The following is a 21,908-nucleotide window of genomic DNA, read 5'->3' as shown; positions in this document are numbered from 1 at the left end:
CTCACTGGCCCTCTTCAAGAGAAATTTTGATGAGTGGATGGGAAATAGAAAATTCACCCTGGGGATCACTCCAGTGGCTCTACTCGACAGAGGCACTGGGAACTAAGGTTGGGTGGCACGATGCCAGGGTAATCCTATGGGCTAGGCTTCTTAAGGCTCCAGGGCCATTAGCCTAGTATAGACCTATGAACCTGAGTTCATAGCCAGAACAGAAATGAAGCAGGGTTCAAATCAAGCACACTCCACTTTGTAAGTATGACTGTCCTACTGTCATTTTCACAGAACTTTGATTATAAAGATAATACTACATACCAATAGCTGTGTATAGCAGAGTGACAGAAAGGTATCATTACTTCTTATATACATATGCATTTGTAGTTCAGAATGACAACGATGATTATGTAATAAAAAACGCAGTTCCATATATTTGATGAAGACATTACTTTATTGGCAATCAGCTACAGCCCTCCCATAACCTGAGTGTAACTGTAAAACAGAACATATTGAGAGGTATGTAACACAACTCTAAACTCTATTACTAAAGTCATGCAAGTCTATCCATTTCCAATATATTGTCAGGGATTAGGCCTGCATCATACCTGAGAATGCATAAATGAGGACCTTTCTATGTCACACACACGCACATAAGGGCTTTTTCAAAGAATAGCACCAGTCACTCTTTAAACTGTATATCTGTAATGACCATGTTTAGCAAACACTTCCTCTGTAGCAATTAGGAATAATCACATATGTAGGAATGTATGCATTCTGTTAGAAAAATCTATACATGCTGCTTAGAAAATATATTTACATACATGCTGCCTAGAAAAATATATTTACAATGTGTGCTGCTTAGGAAGATGTGTATTTAAACATTCAAACATATATAAGTTGTGTGATCAAATATATAGAGAAATGTGTGCTTTAGTTAGGAATAAATGTACTTAAACCCATAATAGAGAACAAAGTTTGAAAAGTAGTATATAATGCATTTAATTCTGTCTTACTAGAATAATAGTAGAAATAAACCTGCATATTATTGCTTGAAGCACAAGCTGCAGTGTAATCAGAAATTTGACCTTGGCAGCTTGCAAACACAGCCTGGCTCATGTCTTTCAAGTAAAGATTATTTTGCAAAGTTAGAAAATAATAAATCTGTTCACATGTGTGTCCTCTTTCCTGCCTCCACCAGGAGAGCAGCCTTGTGCACTATCTCTGATAGTGCACAGCTGGGAAACGAGAAGACAAAGAGAGGCATTAAAGAAGACATACATCTATTGTATTGAACTAATCAGAGAACCTTGAATTGGCTACATCCTCAGGAGGTCATCGTGACTGACCAGGTGTTTGCAAGGCTGTAACATTCACATGGGAAAAGACTTTTGAAAAACACAAATTCAGCACTTTTATGATGTAAAGACCCTGTCACTGACCACGCCAGTGAGGTGGGCAAAACTGATAATGACATGTATATAGTTGGTGCCCTTTTCTGAATAAAATCAGACAAAATTCTGTACAAATTTGTGTATGGTTTTTTGGCTCCTAATGTACATTAGAGTTTAAGATACTCAAGTTCTCCTGCATTATTGTTTGTTATTGATTGACATTGTTTCTGAATAACTCAATGATTTTTACAGTCTGACTCTAACAAATTTATTTAACATCTTGGTCCTAATCGTGGAATTCCCTTGGTAAGCTACAGGTCAGAATATATAGGTGGTACCGAAATCTGCGCAGAAGAAGGAAAGACCTCCGACTGAATTGTCGTGCCCAAAGAGGCTGTCCACTTGTCTGATCTGTGGCGGCGGAAAACTGGGTCCTAAAAAGCATATCAAACATAAGCAGGAGGCTCGGGTAAGCAGAATTCCTCTCTTTGTTTTTGTTTTAGATCGGGGACCAGGTTACACTGTGCTATTGCTAAGGTTTGTGATAGCAGGGAGAGAGGTAGTCGAAGTATTGTATCTTGAGTCATAGATCAGGAAATAAAACAAAGCAAAGTAAGCAGTCATTCTAGACACTACTGTGAATACGGGGAATAAGATACCACGTGGTACAAGAGAAAGGGTTACGTAACAGTTCTGTTTTTTTTCTCTCTCTCTCTCTTCTTTTTTCTCTTTCAGAGACATGGGAAATGAATGCACTAAAGGGTCACGTGACCCGCCCCTAACAGAAGATGCAAAATATATGCAATTACAGAGAGCAGATAATGTGAGATATTTTGCAAAATGGGTTAACAAGTATGACTTTGATGGTAAATTGGATAAAATGTCATTAGTAAAACTTTTGAGACAGTTAAAATCTGACGCAGAAGGTCAGGCAAAAACAACGACAGTTGGGTGTTCCTCAAGCACATAGGTGGATTGAGGCGAACCGAAGGAACAGAAAAATAAAAATGCAAAGGCATTATTTTTAGACAAAGAGGATAATAACATAATAGTAGCATCGGTCCCTCACCACGTCCACCGATGCCTTACTCAGAATATGAAGCGGGAGGCGGGCTGAACCCCACGTTACCCAGAGACAACAGGGATATTAAGACAACCATTTGTAAGAGAACCTATCGGGACTAGATCCCGAACACGTCAGCAACATAGATGTTCAACCAAGCGGAAGTTTATTAGATGAGAGTGAGGAAATCTGTCCATTAATAGAAGTACCAAACCCACAGGCAGGACAGGAGGGCCAGGCCTCAACTCTCTTAGTGTATAGACCATGGACACGGAAGACATCGAAAAGCTACAGAAGGAATTCCCCATCCAAAATTAACTTTGAGAAATTTCTACAGGATTTACAGGGTATGAGATTGAGTTACCACTTAAATGGGGAAGAGGTAGAAAGAGTAGTTAGACAAATTTTAGGTCCAGACTGGCACATGATTTGTGGCCTGGAATGCCCGTGGCGCCTTAACACAGGCCACTCCCACATAATGGCGCAGAACTAGATACTAGATTGAAGGGTCTTACAGACCGCATTACTGAAAAATGGAAACCTAGGGCAGACTGGACTTGCATTAATCAATGCGTACAACAAGACAATGAAACAGTGGATGCATACTATGGTAGATTATTAGAATGTTTTAATAACCATAGTGGCATGCCTGTTCCTGAAAATCAAAAGAATGATAGCTCATATGAACAACAATTGAAGAATGCATTTTTGAAAGGTTGTATTGCCCTATCAATAGCTTCATCACGAAGCACATGATAGATCACCGAACAAGTAGGCTTCAAGCCTTGTTAGAATATGCTAGACATGCCGAAAAACATTTTAACAGTAAAAGAAAAAGCATGGTCTTCACAGCTGAAGGCGGTGCGGAAGTTTTGTAGTACAAGCAGCCAAAAGGGTAAGCAAAATACTCAGGGTAACAAACGCTCTGACAGAAACTCAGAAATTTATGAGAGCAGAAAGAAAAAGGTGAGTGCTTCAATTGCGGTAGAAGGGACATTTGGCAAGGGATTGCAGGAGCAAGGCACCTGCGGAAAAAGAATAAGGAAGATGAGGATTGACTATATGACAGTTATGCTGCTCAGCAGTCACCAGGAGAGACTAATGAGCAGGGGAATGATGTAAATACCTTAGAAGAAACAAATGACATGCAACCGGATGTAGAAGTTGGGGAAAGTGAAGTTTTAGATCTGGCATTACTGAGCTTAGAGCTCTATTTAGCAGACACGAAACCGGAAGTTACACTTCTGGTGGAAGGGAGATAAGTCAAATTTCTGTGTGATTCAGGAGCATCACGAACTTTGATACATCCTTCAAAGTTACCGGAACATTCTGAGTCACCTGATTACATATTAGTGAAAGCAGCAAGCGGACAGCTGTACAGGGAACCACTTTCCCATGATATAGCAATAACTGACCCGTCGGGCATGACCCAAAGAAGTAAAATAGTACTTTCTGCCAAATGCCCCATGAACTTATTAGGAAGAGATCTTATGCAACTTTTGGCATAGCAGTAGTCCCTACCATGAGCGGTATGGAGGCACAGAGACAAACTGATACTTTTGTAATACGGTCGGAGGGTGAGGCTTATTATTGGTACAGCCAGGATCTGGTTACAACGGTCCAGGGCAGTGACCAAGGAACTGATGAATGTAGCCACCAGCAAGGTGCCTCTCCTCGATGTTGACCAGCAGCATTTATTACATTGTACCCTATATTATTGTAGCACACCAGGACCTGATAAAGAATACGAACAAAAGTTGTTCAGGAATCCTGCAAATAGACTGATACTATGGACCCTATACTGGGACACTGAGGGCAACAGTGTAGTGAGCTGTTCATTACCTCAGGAGTTTTTGGAATTGTACAAATCCAATAAACTACCACACGTTAGCCTAACCAAAAACAAAAATGTTAGGTGGGTAGACTTGGGTGACAAAGTGACAGGATGGGAGAGACTAACTGACTCAGAATTATCGGACTTAGGAGTACAGAAACAGAAACTGAAGTGGTTAACGCAAGCACGCCCAGCTGTACACTTACAACAGAGTGAAGACAGCTGACTGGCGTTCTTGATAGAAGAAGAAGAAAAAGCTTTGAGTGAAATACCAAATGTTCTTTGGTCAACAGGAAAATCAGATGTAGGACTTATTCGAACAGCAGGGCCAGTAGTTATTACACCAAAATCAGCCTTTAGACCAAGAAAAAGACAATATCCTTTGAGCAAGGATGCGGAACAGGGAATCAAACCTATCATAATGGCATTACTTAAGAAAGGGATACTGGTGGAATCTTTAGATTCACCATGTAATACTCCTCTATTTCCTGTAAAAAAAGCAAACAGAGAATGGCGGATGGTACAAGATTTACAAGCTGTAAATGATGCAGTAATACCAAGAGCACCTACGGTGCCAGACCCACATACCTTGTTAAATGATTTGAAGCCGCAACAAAAATATTTCACCGTGGTAGATATTAGCAATGCATTTTCTCAATACCTATCCACCCTGACAGCCAGCATTGGTTTGCATTTACATTTCAGGGCAAAAGGTATACGTACACCGACTACCACAGGGATATAGTGAAAGTCCAACAATATTCGCACAAGAGATGGCTAGCAACCTGGCAGGGTTTTCTCCACCAGGGGCAGCCAAGTACTACTTTATGTAGATGACATCCTGCTTGCAGCCTACCCAGCAGCAGTGTAGGGAAGATACAATAGCATTGTTGAAATTCTTAGCTGAGCAGGGGCATAAAGTGAACAAACATAAATTGCAACTTTGGAAAGAACAGGTTAAATACCTGGGATATGTGATATCCAAAGAAGGTAGAACATTAGATGAAGATCGGGAAAACAGCTATCTTACAAGCACCTAGACCAACTACCAAAAGGAAATGATGTCCTTCTTGGGAGCGACTAATTTTTGTCAGTTGGATACCAATTATGCTTTAGAAACGGCTCCATTGGCTGATTTAATATTTAAAACACCAATGGCAGCACAAAAACACTACACTGGACTCCAGAAGCAAAAGCAGCCTTTTGTAGACTAAAACAACTGATAGCTTCATCATTAGTTTTAGGGCTTCCAAATTACCATAAGAGATTTTTCCAAACTATAGATTGTAGGCGGGGATATATGGCGTCAGTACTGGCGCAACAACATGGCGGCAAACGCCCATAGCTTACTATTCATCACAGTTAGATCCGTGGCACGATCATTACCACCCTGCGTACAAGCAGTAGTCGCAGCAGCTATGGCAGTGCAAGCTTCAGCCTCAGTGGTATTGTTTCATCCTCTCACGTTGAGAGTACCTCATGCAGTTGCAATAATTTTATTGCAAGAAAAATAGCATTTTATCCCCTGCCAGACATCTTTCTTGCATGACCATACTATTGAGTCAACCCCATATGACAATTGAACGTTGTACAACATTAAATCCATCGACATTACTTCCGATTCCTGTGGATGGCACACCGCACAGCTGCCTACAGGAAGTGGAACAAATAACCACACCCAGACAAGATCTTACTGATGTACCTTTAGCTGGCCTTGAGGTGACATTTTTGGATGGGTCCTGTAGGCGAGGTCCTACAGGAAAAAACCTAGTGGGTTATGCAGTAGTAACTGATAACGAAATCATAGAAGCACAACCCCTGCAACATAACCTGTCAGCTCAAGCAGCAGAATTGATAGCTTTGACACGTGCTTGCACTCTGGCAAAAGACAAATGTGTTAACATATATACTGACAGTCAGTATGCTTTCTCCACAGTGCATGTCTTTGCACAACAATGGAAAAACAGGGAATGATAACATCTACTGGCAAGCCGATTAATCATGCACAATTGATTTTGAACCTGCTAGATTCTATTCAGTTACCCACTAGAATAGCTATCTGTAAATGTGCAGCCCATACCAAACAACAAGATAGAATTTCAAAAGGGAATGCTCGGGCTGATGCAGCTGCGAGCAAGCTGCCTCAGACCAGAAACTGTGCTTTTAAATGAAGAACTACAACCTTCTGAGACTCTTGATTTAGAAATGTTGAAAACAATGCAGACATTAGCTACAAAAGCAGAAAAGCAAAAGTGGATAAAACGAGGAGCAATCCTTAAAGAGGGACTGTACATCTCCAAAGAGAAAAAGCCCATATTGCCATCTAATTTATTTAGATATGTAGCTTTGTTGAGTCATGGGCAGAGCCATGTCTCAACAGGGGGGATGGTACAGTTAGTTAACAAAACATTCCAAACATACGGATTTAAATTATACACAAAAATTTTGTGCAACATGTCATATTTGTAGCAAACATCATGCACAGGAGCATTTAAACCAAAGCGAGGAGCTTTCCAACACCACCCTATCCGTTCCATACTATTTGTATGGATTTCATAGAACTGAATAAATGTGAAGGGAAAAATACTGTTTAGTGATCATAGATATGTTTTCAAAATGGGTAGAAGCTTTTCCAACTAGAAATCCGGATGCAGCAACAGTAGCAAAAGCCCTAGTAAAAGAAATTATTCCTAGATTTGGCATACCGGAAAGAATTTATAGTGACAATGGAACACATTTTGTAAACCAGACAGTACAACAGCTTGGGAGATTTTTTGGGATTTCTTTGAAAAACCATTGTGCTTATCACCCTCAGTCAGCAGGGCTGGTGGAAAGGTACAATGGAATCTTGAAAAACAAGTTGAGAAAATTAATGAGTGAGACTCAGAAAACTTGGATTTGCTGTCTGCCTTTAGCACTGCTGAGCATGAGAACTGTCCCAAATGTAAAGGGCTTGTCCCTTTTGAGATAGTGTTTGGAAGGGCATATTGTGTGCCACAATGGAAGGCCCTCATGCCTGCAGAGCTGGAGGCCGATGGCTCATTAGCTAGTTATATGAAGAAGTTATTAACAAATAAGACTGTTTTGCAGTTGAACTCTTTTCAGATAAACAAGAAGCAAAACCAGAGGCCGTGCTGACCCCGGGGTCCTGGATTTGGCTGAAAATCATAAAGAGAAAGAACTGGGCGAGTCCAAAGTGGGAAGGTCCGTACCAGGTACTATTGGCAACACCACTGCAGTGAAAATTGCTGAGAGATCATCTTGGGTTCATTTAACCCACTGCAAACCTGTTAAGAAATTTAGTTTGGACATACCACAGGAACAGGATGGCCAGAGGCAGAATGAATAAAAATGTGAAACAACCCCAGAGACATTGGTTCACTGGCCTACTGATCATACACTTAATAACTATGTTTGTAGTAACCTTTTGTTGTTATGGTTTTTCTTGCATATAACTACAGATGTGAAATTAATAAAAGCGTGATGAAGGACTGGCTATAGACTGGCACCCAAACTTTAACACATACCTGGCTATGAAGCGAGTTTATGTAGAGACTATGAACGTTTCAAATTGCTGGGTTTGTACTGCAATACCCACAGCATATGGAGGACTTTTGATGTCTGCTGTCCCCTTGGGAATAAATGAAACTTGGGAAAACCTGTTATTTGACACAGGCACTGTGAGATCACAAGACAAAGTGGCATTATATTTGCCTGTTACTCAGAAAGGAATTGTTTGTTTTGTTAAAATGATACACTCCAGGTTGGTTGGAGTAACTGTAACATAACTGTGTCTTACAAATGTTATATAAAACCTATAGACCAAGGTACTAGTTGTACAGCATTATGGTTCATACTTCAGCTTGATGAAAACAACATTCAGAGATGTGCAAAAAACTCCTGAAATATATAGCCAATTACCGGTTATAGATAAGAAAATGTTTCATTCAGGGTTAACCCATCAGTACAAAAGTAGAAAACTGTTATTTTGTTTGTGGGAAAAAGGCCTATAAATGGTTACCTGAGAATTGGTCCGGCAGTTGTTTTTGGGTTATCTGGTTCCAGCCATAAGACATACTGCAGAATTGCCCCTGGGTAAAATCGTAATGTGAGAGGCGTAGCTCAGCAAGCCGAAAATACACTCAGAAAACCTACTAATCCAGTGGGTAAGATTGAAGCAAGCTGGAAGGATCATTCGTCTGTGAAGGACAAAGAAAAATTGACCCATATGGACTTGGGTGACAGTGTTATATCCTGGGCTGGGATATTCCCAACCTCAGTCAAATCAATTTGGGAACTGAGGAAATTGTCAAAACTCCTCAGTAATGAGCAATGCGACTTTTTCCGCTCTTGAACTTGTGACTGATGAAATGAATGCAATGAGAACAGTTGTATTACAAAACCGAATGGCTCTCGACTTCACCCTAGCGGCGAGAGGTGGTGCGTAGCAGCTTATCAAAGAAGAATGCTGTGCGTACATTCCAGACAACCAGCATGAAATTAATGATCACCTGGAGGTAATACAGCAGGTGTCAGCAATGGCAGAACCAGGCCCAAACCCACTGATGAACTTTTCCAGAATCTGTTTGGGGGTGGGGGTCGGTCCTTATGAACATTCTGATTGCAATTTGTGTGGTACTGCTCATAATTGGAGCATGTGTCTGCTGGGATACCCTGTGTGAAAAAATTAGTTAAAGACTTAGTTGATGTATCAGTGACTGAAACTATGTACCAAGATATGGAATTGAATTTGTTGATACCAAGTGAAAGTCTATCTGAAATATAAAACAAATGACTTACTTAGCTGAGAGTCCTTGAAAGGAAAAGGCTAAGAAATTAAATAATACTGTTTATGTTTCAAATAGCATTAAATGCATTAACAGGAGGGAGAATGTTAGAAAAATCTATACATGCTGCTTAGAAAATATATTTACATACATGCTGCCTAGAAAAATATATTTACAATGTGTGCTGCTTAGGAAGATGTGTATTTAAACATTCAAACATATATAAGTTGTGTGATCAAATATATAGAGAAATGTGTGCTTTAGTTAGGAATAAATGTACTTAAACCCATAATAGAGAACAAAGTTTGAAAAGTAGTATATAATGCATTTAATTCTGTCTTACTAGAATAATAGTAGAAATAAACCTGCATATTATTGCTTGAAGCACAAGCTGCAGTGTAATCAGAAATTTGACCTTGGCAGCTTGCAAACACAGCCTGGCTCATGTCTTTCAAGTAAAGATTATTTTGCAAAGTTAGAAAATAATAAATCTGTTCACATGTGTGTCCTCTTTCCTGCCTCCACCAGGAGAGCAGCCTTGTGCACTATCTCTGATAGTGCACAGCTGGGAACGAGAAAGACAAAGAGAGGCATTAAAGAAGACATACATCTATTGTATTCGAACTAATCAGAGAACCTTGAATTGGCTACATCCTCAGGAGGTCATCGTGACTGACCAGGTGTTTGCAAGGCTGTAACATTCACATGGGAAAAAGACTTTTGAAAACACAAATTCAGCACTTTTATGATGTAAAGACCCTGTCACTGACCACGCCAGTGAGGTGGGCAAAACTGATAATGACATGTATATAGTTGGTGCCCTTTTCTGAATAAAATCAGACAAAATTCTGTACAAACTTGTGTATGGTTTTGGCTCCTAATGTACATTAGAGTTTAAGATACTCAAGTTCTCCTGCATTATTGTTTGTTATTGATTGACATTGTTTCTGAATAACTCAATGATTTTTACAGTCTGACTCTAACAAATTTATTTAACATCTTGGTCCTAATCGTGCGAATTCCCTTGGTAAGCTACAGGTCAGAATATATAGGTGGTACGAAATCTGCAGAAGAAGGAAAGACCTCCGACTGAATTGTCGTGCCCAAAGAGGCTGTCCACTTGTCTGATCTGTGGCGAAGCGGAAAACTGGGTCCTAAAAGCATATCAAACATAAGCAGGAGGCTCGGGTAAGCAGAATTCCTCTCTTTGTTTTGTTTTAGATCGGGGACCAGGTTACACTGTGCTATTGCTAAGGTTTGTGATAGCAGGGAGAGGTAGTCAAGTATTGTATCTTGAGTCATAGATCAGGAAATAAAACAAAGCAAAGTAAGCAGTCATTCTAGACACTACTGTGAATACGGGAATAAGATACCACGTGGTACAAGAGAAAGGGTTACGTAACAGTTCTGTTCTTTTTTTTCTCTCTCTCTCTCTTTTTCTCTTTCAGAGACATGGGAAATGAATGCACTAAAGGGTCACGTGACCGCCCTAACAGAAGATGCAAAATATATGCAATTACAGAGAGCAGATAATGTGAGATATTTTGCAAAATGGGTTAACAAGTATGACTTTGATGGTAAATTGGATAAAATGTCATTAGTAAAACTTTTGAGACAGTTAAAATCTGGCAGAAGGTCAGGCAAAAACAACGACAGTTGGGTGTTCCTCAAGCACATAGGTGGATTGAGGAAGCGAACGAAGGAACAGAAAAATAAAATGCAAAGGCATTATTTTTAGACAAAGAGGATAATAACATAATAGTAGCATCGGTCCCTCCCTACCACGTCCACGATGCCTTACTCAGAATATGAAGCGGGAGGCGGGCTGAACCCCCACGTTACCCAGAGACAACAGGGATATTAAGACAACCATTTGTAAGAGAACCTATCGGGACTAGATCCCGAACACGTCAAGCTTATAGATGTTCAACCAAGCGGAAGTTTATTAGATGAGAGTGAGGAAATCTGTCCATTAATAGAAGTACCAAACCCACAGGCAGGACAGGAGGGCCAGGCCTCAACTCTCTTAGTGTATAGACCATGGACACGGAAGACATCCGAAAAGCTACAGAAGGAATTCCCCATCCAAAAATTAACTTTGAGAAATTTCTACAGGATTTACAGGGTATGAGATTGAGTTACCACTTAAATGGGGAAGAGGTAGAAAGAGTAGTTAGACAAATTTTAGGTCCAGACTGGCACATGATTTGTGGCGCCTGGAATGCCCGTGACGCATAACACAGGCCACTCCCACATAATGGCGCAGAACTAGATACTAGATTGAAGGGTCTTACAGACCGCATTACTGAAAAATGGAAACCTAGGGCAGACTGGACTTGCATTAATCAATGCGTACAACAAGACAATGAAACAGTGGATGCATACTATGGTAGATTATTAGAATGTTTTAATAACCATAGTGGCATGCCTGTTCCTGAAAATCAAAAGAATGATAGCTCATATGAACAACAATTGAAGAATGCATTTTTGAAAGGTTGTATTGCCCTATCAATAGCTTCATCACGAAGCACATGATAGATCACCGAACAAGTAGGCTTCAAGCCTTGTTAGAATATGCTAGACATGCGAAAAACATTTTAACAGTAAAAAAAAAAAGCATGGTCTTCACAGCTGAAGGCGGTGCGGAAGTTTTTGTAGTACAAGCAGCCAAAAGGGTAAGCAAAATACTCAGGGTAACAAACGCTCTGACAGAAACTCAGAAATTTATGAGAGCAGAAAGAAAAAGGTGAGTGCTTCAATTGCGGTAGAAGGGACATTTGGCAAGGGATTGCAGGAGCAAGGCACCTGGAAAAAAGAATAAGGAAGATGAGGATTGACTATATGACAGTTATGCTGCTCAGCAGTCACCAGGAGAGACTAATGAGCAGGGGAATGATGTAAATACCTTAGAAGAAACAAATGACATGCAACCGGATGTAGAAGTTGGGGAAAGTGAAGTTTTAGATCTGGCATTACTGAGCTTAGAGCTCTATTTAGCAGACACGAAACCGGAAGTTACACTTCTGGTGGAAGGGAGATAAGTCAAATTTCTGTGTGATTCAGGAGCATCACGAACTTTGATACATCCTTCAAAGTTATCGGAACATTCTGAGTCACCTGATTACATATTAGTGAAAGCAGCAAACGGACAGCTGTACAGGGAACCACTTTCCCATGATATAGCAATAACTGACCCCGTCTCGGGCATGACCCAAAGAAGTAAAATAGTACTTTCTGCCAAATGCCCCATGAACTTATTAGGAAGAGATCTTATGCAACTTTTGGCATAGCAGTAGTCCCTACCATGAACGGTATGGAGGCACAGAGACAAACTGATACTTTTGTACGGTCGGAGGGTGAGGCTTATTATTGGTACAGCCAGGATCTGGTTACAACCGGTCCAGGGCAGTGACCAAGGAACTGATGAATGTAGCCACCAGCAAGGTGCCTCTCCTCGATGTTGACCAGCAGCATTTATTACATTGTACCCTATATTATTGTAGCACACCAGGACCTGATAAAGAATACGAACAAAAGTTGTTCAGGAATCCTGCAAATAGACTGATACTATGGACCCTATACTGGGACACTGAGGGCAACAGTGTAGTGAGCTGTTCATTACCTCAGGAGTTTTTGGAATTGTACAAATCCAATAAACTACCACGTTAGCCTAACCAAAACAAAAATGTTAGGTGGGTAGACTTGGGTGACAAAGTGACAGGATGGGAGAGACTAACTGACTCAGAATTATCGGACTTAGGAGTACAGAAACAGAAACTGAAGTGGTTAGCATAAGCACGCCAGCTGTACACTTACAACAGAGTGAAGACAGCTGACTGGCGTTCTTGATAGAAGAAGAAAAAGCTTTGAGTGAAATACCAAATGTTCTTTGGTCAACAGGAAAATCAGATGTAGGACTTATTCGAACAGCAGGGCCAGTAGTTATTACACCAAAATCAGCCTTTAGACCAAGAAAAGACAATATCCTTTGAGCAAGGATGCGGAACAGGGAATCAAACCTATCATAATGGCATTACTTAAGAAAGGGATACTGGTGGAATCTTTAGATTCACCATGTAATACTCCTCTATTTCCTGTAAAAAAAGCAAACAGAGAATGGCGGATGGTACAAGATTTACAAGCTGTAAATGATGCAGTAATACCAAGAGCACCTACGGTGCCAGACCCACATACCTTGTTAAATGATTTGAAGCCGCAACAAAAATATTTCACCGTGGTAGATATTAGCAATGCATTTTTCTCAATACCTATCCACCCTGACAGCCAGCATTGGTTTGCATTTACATTTCAGGGCAAAAGGTATACGTACACCCGACTACCACAGGGATATAGTGAAAGTCCAACAATATTCGCACAAGAGATGGCTAGCAACCTGGCAGGGTTTTCTCCACCAGGGGGCAGCCAAGTACTACTTTATGTAGATGACATCCTGCTTGCAGCCCCTACCCAGCAGCAGTGTAGGGAAGATACAATAGCATTGTTGAAATTCTTAGCTGAGCAGGGGCATAAAGTGAACAAACATAAATTGCAACTTTGGAAAGAACAGGTTAAATACCTGGGATATGTGATATCCAAAGAAGGTAGAACATTAGATGAAGATCGGAAAACAGCTATCTTACAAGCACCTAGACCAACTACCAAAAAGGAAATGATGTCCTTCTTGGGAGCGACTAATTTTGTCGAAGTTGGATACCATTATGCTTTAGAAACGGCTCCATTGGCTGATTTAATATTTAAAACACCAATGGCAGCACAAGAAACACTGCACTGGACTCCAGAAGCAGAAGCAGCTTTGTAGACTAAAACAACTGATAGCTTCATCATTAGTTTTAGGGCTTCCAATTACCATAAGAGATTTTTCCAAACTGTAGGTTGTAGGCAGGGATATATGGCGTCAGTACTGGCGCAACAACATGGCGGCAAGCAACGCCCCATAGCTTAGTATTCATCACAGTTAGATCCGGTGGCACGATCATTACCACCCTGCGTGCAAGCAGTGGTCGCAGCAGCTATGGCAGTGCAAGCTTCAGCCTCAGTGGTATTATTTCATCCTCTCACGTTGAGAGTACCTCATGCAGTTGCAATAATTTTATTGCAAGAAAAAATAGCATTTTTATCCCCTGCCAGACATCTTTCTTGCATGACCATACTATTGAGTCAACCCCATATGACAATTGAGCGTTGTACAACATTAAATCCATCGACATTACTTCCGATTCCTGTGGATGGCACACCGCACAGCTGCCTACAGGAAGTGGAACAAATAACCACACCCAGACAAGATCTTACTGATGTACCTTTAGCTGGCCTTAGAGGTGACATTTTTGTAGATGGGTCCTGTAGACGAGGTCCTACAGGAAAAACCTAGTGGGTTATGCAGTAGTAACTGACGAAATCATAGAAGCACAACCCCTGCAACATAACCTGTCAGCTCAAGCAGCAGAATTGATAGCTTTGACACGTGCTTGCACTCTGGCAAAAGACAAATGTGTTAACATATATACTGACAGTCAGTATGCTTTCTCCACAGTGCATGTCTTTGCACAACAATGGAAAAACAGGGAATGATAACATCTACTGGCAAGCCGATTAATCATGCACAATTGATTTTGAACCTGCTAGATTCTATTCAGTTACCCACTAGAATAGCTATCTGTAAATGTGCAGCCCATACCAAACAACAAGATAGAATTTCAAAGGGAATGCTGGGGCTGATGCAGCTGCGAGCAAGCTGCCTCAGACCAGAAACTGTGCTTTTAAATGAAGAACTACAACCTTCTGAGACTCTTGATTTAGACATGTTGAAAACAATGCAGACATTAGCTACAAAAGCAGAAAAGCAAAAGTGGATAAAACGAGGAGCAATCCTTAAAGAGGGACTGTACATCTCCAAAGAAAAAGCCCATATTGCCATCTAATTTATTTAGATATGTAGCTTTGTTGAGTCATGGGCAGAGCCATGTCTCAACAGGGGGGATGGTACAGTTAGTTAACAAAACATTCCAAACATACGGATTTAAGAATTATACACAAAAATTTTGCGCAACATGTCATATTTGTAGCAAGCATCATGCACAGGGAGCATTTAAACCAAAGCGAGGGAGCTTTCCAACACCACCCTACCCGTTCCATACTATTTGTATGGATTTCATAGAACTGAATAAATGTGAAGGGAAAAAATACTGTTTAGTGATCATAGATATGTTTTCAAAATGGGTAGAAGCTTTTCCAACTAGAAATCCGGATGCAGCAACAGTAGCAAAGCCCTAGTAAAAGAAATTATTCCTAGATTTGGCATACCGGAAAGAATTTATAGTGACAATGGAACACATTTTGTAAACCAGACAGTACAACAGCTTGGGAGATTTTTGGGATTTCTTTGAAAACCATTGTGCTTATCACCCTCAGTCAGCAGGGCTGGTGGAAAGGTACAATGGAATCTTGAAAAACAAGTTGAGAAAATTAATGAGTGAGACTCAGAAAACTTGGATTTGCTGTCTGCCTTTAGCACTGCTGAGCATGAGAACTGTCCCAAATGTAAAGGGCTTGACCCCTTTTGAGATAGTGTTTGGAAGGGCATATTGTGTGCCACAATGGAAGGCCCTCATGCCTGCAGAGCTGGAGGCCGATGGCTCATTAGCTAGTTATATGAAGAAGTTATTAACAAATAAGACTGTTTTGCAGTTGAACTCTTTTCAGATAAACAAGAAGCAAAACCAGAGGCCGTGCTGACCCGGGGTCCTGGATTTGGCTGAAAATCATAAAGAGAAAGAACTGGGCGAGTCCAAAGTGGGAAGGTCCGTACCAGGTACTATTGGCAACACCCACTGCAGTGAAAATTGCTGAGAGATCATCTTGGGTTCATTTAACCCACTGCAAACCTGTTAAGAAATTTAGTTTGGACATACCACAGGAACAGGATGGCCAGAGGCAGAATGAATAAAAATGTGAAACAACCCCAGAGACATTGGTTCACTGGCCTACTGATCATACACTTAATAACTATGTTTGTAGTAACCTTTTGTTGTTATGGTTTTTCTTGCATATAACTACAGATGTGAAATTAATAAAACGTGATGAAGGACTGGCTATAGACTGGCACCCAAACTTTAACACATACCTGGCTATGAAACGAGTTTATGTAGAGACTATGAACGTTTCAAATTGCTGGGTTTGTACTGCAATACCCACAGCATATGGAGGACTTTTGATGTCTGCTGTCCCCTTGGGAATAAATGAAACTTGGGAAAACCTGTTATTTGACACAGGCACTGTGAGATCACAAGACAAAGTGGCATTATATTTGCCTGTTACTCAGAAAGGAATTGTTTGTTTTGTTAAAATGATACACTCCAGGTTGGTTGGAGTAACTGTAACATAACTGTGTCTTACAAATGTTATATAAAACCTATAGACCAAGGTACTAGTTGTAGCACGAATTATGGTTCATACTTAAGCTTGATGAAAACAACATTGAGAGATGTGCAAAAAACTCCTGAAATATATAGACAATTATCTGTTATAGATAAGAAAATGTTTCATTCAGGGTTAACCGCATCAGTACAAAAGTAGAAAACTGTTATTTTGTTTGTGGGAAAAAGGCCTATAAATGGTTACCTGAGAATTGGTCCGGCAGTTGTTTTTGGGTTATCTGGTTCCAGCCATAAGACATACTGCAGAATTGCCCTGGGTAAAATACGTAATGTGAGAGCGTAGCTCAGCAAGCCGAAAATACAGTCAGAAAACCTACTAATCCAGTGGGTAAGATTGAAGCAAGCTGGAAGGATCATTCGTCTGTGAAGGACAAAGAAAAATTGACCCATATGGACTTGGGTGACAGTGTTATATCCTGGGCTGGGATATTCCCAACCTACGGAGCAGTCAAATCAATTTGGGAACTGAGGAAATTGTCAAAACTCCTCAAGTAATGAGCAATGCGACTTTTTCCGCTCTTGAACTTGTGACTGATGAAATGAATGCAATGAGAACAGTTGTATTACAAAACCGAATGGCTCGACTTCACCCTAGCGAGAGGTGGTACGTCTTGCGCTTATCAAAGAAGAATGCTGTGCGTACATTCCAGACAACCAGCATGAAATTAATGATCACCTGGAGGTAATACAGCAGGTGTCAGCAATGGCAGAACCAGGCCCAAACCCACTGATGAACTTTTTCCAGAATCTGTTTGGGGGGTGGGGGTCGGTCCTTATGAACATTCTGATTGCAATTTGTGTGGTACTGCTCATAATTGGAGCATGTGTCTGCTGGGATACCCTGTGTGAAAAAATTAGTTAAAGACTTAGTTGATGTATCAGTGACTGAAACTATGTACCAAGATATGGAATTGAATTTGTTGATACCAAGTGAAAGTCTATCTGAAATATAAAACAAATGACTTACTTAGCTGAGAGTCCTTGAAAGGAAAAGGCTAAGAAATTAAATAATACTGTTTATGTTTCAAATAGCATTAAATGCATTAACAGGAGGGAGAATGTTAGAAAAATCTATACATGCTGCTTAGAAAATATATTTACATACATGCTGCCTAGAAAATATATTTACAATGTGTGCTGCTTAGGAAGATGTGTATTTAAACATTCAAACATATATAAGTTGTGTGATCAAATATATAGAGAAATGTGTGCTTTAGTTAGGAATAAATGTACTTAAACCCATAATAGAGAACAAAGTTTGAAAAGTAGTATATAATGCATTTAATTCTGTCTTACTAGAATAATAGTAGAAATAAACCTGCATATTATTGCTTGAAGCACAAGCTGCAGTGTAATCAGAAATTTGACCTTGGCAGCTTGCAAACACAGCCTGGCTCATGTCTTTCAAGTAAAGATTATTTTGCAAAGTTAGAAAATAATAAATCTGTTCACATGTGTCCTCTTTCCTGCCTCCACCAGGAGAGCAGCCTTGTGCACTATCTCTGATAGTGCACAGCTGGAACGAGAAGACAAAGAGAGGCATTAAAGAAGACATACATCTATTGTATTCGAACTAATCAGAGAACCTTGAATTGGCTACATCCTCAGGAGGTCATCGTGACTGACCAGGTGTTTGCAAGGCTGTAACATTCACATGGGAAAAGACTTTTTGAAAAACACAAATTCAGCACTTTTTATGATGTAAAGACCCTGTCACTGACCACGCCAGTGAGGTGGGCAAAACTGATAATGACATGTATATAGTTGGTGCCCTTTTCTGAATAAAATCAGACAAAATTCTGTACAAACTTGTGTATGGTTTTTTGGCTCCTAATGTACATTAGAGTTTAAGATACTCAAGTTCTCCTGCATTATTGTTTGTTATTGATTGACATTGTTTCTGAATAACTCAATGATTTTTACAGTCTGACTCTAACAAATTTATTTAACACATTCCCTTTTACATTGGTTTGAATCCTACGTTGTTCAAATTACTTTTAACAGCGAGTCAGTCCATATAAAATATGGGTCATGTTATCCCATTGATCCCTTCAAAGTCATGGCTTAAAAGCCAAGTCACTTAACATGCCACTGTTGACCACTGGACAAAGTTTGACCAGGTATTGCAGCACATGTATCATAAATCAATGCCAAATCTGATATCAACATTATTGCTGCTTCATAAACTCCCTTCCTCTGTTTGTCAGTGTTTCTCTTCGCATCCAGCCACAAATATGGTTGGCATGGTTGTGTGTGTTTGCACAGTGGTCATAAAACATTATATCACAAAGTGGAAGGAAATCATTGCAAATATTTTCCCATTGTATTGGGGTTTAGTGACCCTTAAGTTTAGTCCAGTGTCCTTATTGGGGGGGGGGGGCATTTTTTACCCAGAATGATGCTTCAGTACAAACAGAAAATGATTGACTTTAACAATTGGCTTAGTTCCTGGAGTCATTCCAAGGGGGATCCAGTACCTGACAGCCTATTAGGACATGATTGACGGACCATAATGTTTTGCCAGAGATGGCGTTCATCTGTCTCGCCTGGGCTTCAGGCTTCTTGCAAAGGCTCTTGACTCCCCCATAGTGTCCTTTTTAGATGAAGTCATGAGGGCAAAATTACCAACATGAAAAATTCTTCTAAACAAAATTTAAAGGTCATGCTGCTAAATGCTAGGAGTCTTAGCATGAAACTACACTCATTGCAAGCATTTCTTGCCTTAGAGGTTGCTAACATTTGTGTAGTCACTGGATCCTAGTTCAAAGCTGTGGAGAGCATCCCAGCCTTACCAGGTTACTCATCCTACCATAGTTTCAGACCCCAAATGGAGGGCTATCAAGCCAAAGGCAGTGGAGTTTCAATATTTATCAAAGACATACACACCTCCAGGTTGGTCAAACAGTATGATGCACAGGAGACACTCCAAATGCAGTTAACTGTTGACAAACCATCTATTCAAATCATACCTAGCTACAGAACCCCAACCATGACTCAGGATGGCCATTCCAACTAGCTGGACGTACTTGAATCCAACAAGATTCAACCATCTACCCTGATCCTGGGTGACTTCAACTACCCAACCATAGAGTGGAAGATGTATTCTAGCCCAAATATGAATGGCCAGAGATTCCTCAACTTCGTCAATGCCAATGCATTGGATCAACACCCCTATGAGAGGTGAAAATATCCTGGACTTGGTCCTAATCAACATGAGTAGCCACTGTAGCACCCCTGCAGTGTCATCCACCTTGGTAAAATCCAACAATAAAGCAATCACTTTTGAAGCCACCATCTCCCTGACCTCCCCTTGTCAGGATCAATCAAAAAACCTTTCCAAAACTGACTACGGTCTCCTCAGAGCAGGTATAAGCAGCTTCACAGCCACCTTCCTTTCAATTGGAACTAGCACTAATAATATCCAAGCTTACACCAAAAATCTATATGAGTACCTACATAGATGTATGGACTCGGCAATACCTGACAGGACCAAATCACCTTCCTCAAGGAAGAGTAAACCTGTTTGGTGGACAGCAGCAATAAATAAACTTTGCAATAAAAGGAAAACATTTCTGTCCAGGACAAAGAAGGAACAGGTGCTAAATTGGAAACAATCTCTCCTTTGTCTGAACAAGCAAATAAGGTCACTGGTGAAATCCTCTAAGGCTAACCTCGAGTCAAAATTTGCCACATCCACTAAGGGCAATCACAAGGCCTTGTTCACATATGTCTGCAGTCTCAAAGGTAACAGCCAAATCTGCTCTGAACTGGTGGTCAATAACACCACATACACAAAAGCCACTGATATAACTAACCTGCTGGCAGACAGGTTCAGTGAAAAGTTCATCCCCCTGTCCCCATATCAGTAAACCAGGACATCTCCAGCACCTGCACACCTCCCCTCAACACCAGGGAGCAAGTCTTAAATGCCTCTCAAAGGCAAAAATACAGTCTCTGTGGGACCCAATAACATCCCTGGCTGTATCCTACATGAACTCAGGCATGAACTCTCACCTCCATTAGGCACCCTATTCAACCAAAACCTGAGCACTGGCTTTGTCCCAGCTGAATAGACGACAGCCACTGTCACCCCTCTACAAAAAGGTGGAGCGTCCACTGACCCAGGTAATTGCCTAACTAGCCTGACCTGCAAGGCCATGGAATGCATTATCATGGACCTTATAAACCAGGACATTGGCAACCTCCAAACACTTGACCCCACACAGTTTGGTTTTCTCAAAGGGAGATCATGCCTGTTAAACTTGGTCAACTTCTTCGGTACACACTGCCTACCTTGACCTAGCCAAAGAATACAACACTATTCCCCACTTGGACATAATAGATAAACTCTCCCAGCTAAGCATCAACCTATATGTTACCAGGTGGGTAGCTAACTGGCTCACTAATATAACCCACTCAGTCAAAATAGGGGAAGCCACCTCTAGTAGTAGACATGTAATGAGTGGTGTTCCCCAAGAATTGGTCTTGGGGCCTCTACTGTTTGGGACTTTTCTGACATGCAAGCCAAACCCAGTGGTCTGTGGATGACCAAGTTTGCAGATGAGTGCAAGCTGGGTACTGTCTTAAATTCCCCTAGTGATGTGAAAATCCTCCAAGAGGGCCTTAACCAAGGTAATGACTGGTGCCAGAAACATGGCCTCAAACTGAATGCAAAGAAATGCATCATTATCCGCTTTGGAGAAAATGGAATCTCCACTAATTATCACAATAATAACAATGTACTAAGCACGCAATCATTCATGAGGGACTTGGGTACCCAGGTTGATAGTAACCTGACGTTTGACCACAACATTGCCTCCATTGTACGGAAGGCATTCTACAAGGCCCACCTCATAAATAAGGGCATTTCATCCAGGAACAAGGAGGTCATAACATCCCTTACTACTCCCTTATCAGACCCATTATCAAGTACAATGCCCCCTTCAGCATGTACCCTGCCAAGCACATGCAGCAGCTGGAGAGACCACTGAGGTTCCTGACCAGAAAAATCCTGGGTCTCAAACACCTATCCTATACAGATAGGCTAAAAGTCTTGTCCCTCTACTCAGTCTCATACAGACTGCTCAGAGGTGACCTGCATCTGGCATATAAATCCATCTCAGACCTAGCCTTAATGGAGTTGCTGCATATCCGTAAGTCAAACTCCACTCATGCAATCCACACGCAAGGAATTAACCTTGTCTGTGACATTAATAGAACTTGTTGGCAGGATAGATTTGTGTCCCAAAGACTCCGTCATCTGTAAAATAGACTCCCTCTCCATGTCAAGCAGAGTACCTCTCTAGCCCTCTTTAAGTGTAACCTGGATGACTGTGGGAAACAGAAAATACACCCCTGGGATCCCGCCTGTGTTCCTGCTGGACA

At 40.9% G+C, this 21,908-nt stretch overlaps 1 protein-coding gene across 1 annotated transcript in view; it reads left to right on the top strand.

Annotated features, from left to right (window-relative positions):
• LOC122803987 overlaps positions 1-21,908 on the top strand; it is a 1,320,195-nt gene that overhangs the window by 496,965 nt on the left and 801,322 nt on the right. The gene's annotated exons all lie outside the window — the stretch shown is intronic.

The sequence above is a fragment of the Protopterus annectens genome, chromosome 6.part0 (assembly GCF_019279795.1).
Source record: "Protopterus annectens isolate FY-2018-M chromosome 6.part0, PAN1.0, whole genome shotgun sequence".
NCBI classification, from domain to species: Eukaryota; Metazoa; Chordata; order Ceratodontiformes; family Protopteridae; genus Protopterus; species Protopterus annectens.
Note: the sequence above shows the minus strand (reverse complement) of the source record. Positions and strands in the feature narration are given on the sequence as shown.